Genomic DNA, 1485 nt, shown 5'->3' on the forward strand with positions numbered 1-1485 from the left:
CATGTGACACAAGTCCTCCAGACGCCTCAGTAATTCTGGGTGTGGGGAGAAGATGTGTTAATAATAAGTGTTATTTAATCTTGTACTCTGAAGGACACTGACAGTTTGAAGTTTGACTCAGAATCAGAGAAGAAGAATGATGTCGGTTTGAAGACCAGCCTGCAGGACACAATCTGACACGTGTGCAGGTGAAACTCTTCGTCTGAGCGCGGGTCGGGAGCCGAGTCAACACCTCCTCGAGATACAGGAACTGTAAACACTGGGTCAGCAGTGAGAGCTGTGCTCCTCACAAGCTGCAGCGTACCTGTCACTTTCATCTCCTCCCTGAGGGACAATCAGAGAAACACATTTTCTGTCCTGAGAATAAACAAGAACAAACAAAGTGAATGCCTCACCCACATTTAAGGAACAGTTTGAAATATTCTGAGATGTGTGGATTGATACCACTCCCATGTCTGATAAATGTAAAGCTACAGCCAGCATTCAGTTAGCTTAGCTTAGCATAAAGACTGGAAACAGGGGGAAATAGCTAGCCTACCAAAATCCACTTATCAGCACCTCTAAAGACACTAATACACACATTATAGCTCGTATTTATAGCGCTGTAGTCTCGTCACTGTGAAGGTAACTGAAGGTCTCTGCTCACAGTTTAGGAAAAGTCCAACACAAAACCAAACGAATGTGGATTTGTTGTTGTTACACTCGGAGTCTAAAGCTCTGACACTTGGTCACTTTGTTGCACTGTGGATTCACTGAGAGGACTCTCAGGGTTATCACTGACATTCAGACGAATCGGTCAGGAAAGGTGTTGAGGGGATAAAAAGCAGAAGCACATTCGGTCGATGACGGACACTCTTGAATTTTCTGATGATGTTCAAATATTTTCTCTGTCCTTTTCTACTTTCTCTACTTTTCACTGTTAGATCCACTATTTTAAATGTACAGTTCTCCTGTTTATTTAAATAAAGATGTACATGTTGGGATTACAGAAGCGTTCAGGAGATCTTTAACAGCGACGCAAATCATTTCTGAGACAACAAAAACAATCCAACGACGAACAGTGCTGCAGATTTCACTTAAGACACTGTGACCCGTTTGTACACATACAGTCTATAACAACATAAACTAATCTGTAATCATAGGAAATATTTAATCTATATTCATAAAGAATAAATATATTTTATTATGTTGATATAAACTTCATCTTAATTTATGTAAACTGCAAAATAAGAGATTATATACTTTATCAAGGTTGCTGGTTAGCGCTGTCGCCTCACAGCTAGAAGGTTCCTGGTTCAAATACCAGTTCAGACGCCGAGGTTGCACATTCTCCCCGTGCTTGTGTGGGTTCCCTCCATGTACTCCGGCTTCCTCCCACAGTCCACAGACATGCTCGTTAGCTTCATTGGTGACTCTAAATTGCCCGTAGGTGTGAGCGTGAAAGGTTGTCTGTCTCTGTGTGTCAGCCCTGTGATTGACTGGTGA

At 42.0% G+C, this 1485-nt stretch overlaps 1 protein-coding gene across 1 annotated transcript in view; it reads left to right on the plus strand.

Moving 5' to 3' along the window:
- katnb1 (katanin p80 (WD repeat containing) subunit B 1) overlaps nt 1–969 on the plus strand; it is a 12546-nt gene extending 11577 nt beyond the window's left edge. The window contains exon 20 of the mRNA XM_069658443.1: nt 1–969. This exon is cut by the window's left edge and continues 271 nt beyond it. The gene's annotated coding sequence lies outside the window, so the exon portion shown is untranslated.
- Nucleotides 970–1485: the final 516 nt, after the last annotated feature.

This window comes from Semicossyphus pulcher, unplaced genomic scaffold (assembly GCF_022749685.1).
Source record: "Semicossyphus pulcher isolate SPU_LCO1_2020_fin unplaced genomic scaffold, fSemPul1.0.p SCAF_1, whole genome shotgun sequence".
In the NCBI taxonomy this organism is placed as follows: domain Eukaryota; kingdom Metazoa; phylum Chordata; class Actinopteri; order Labriformes; family Labridae; genus Semicossyphus; species Semicossyphus pulcher.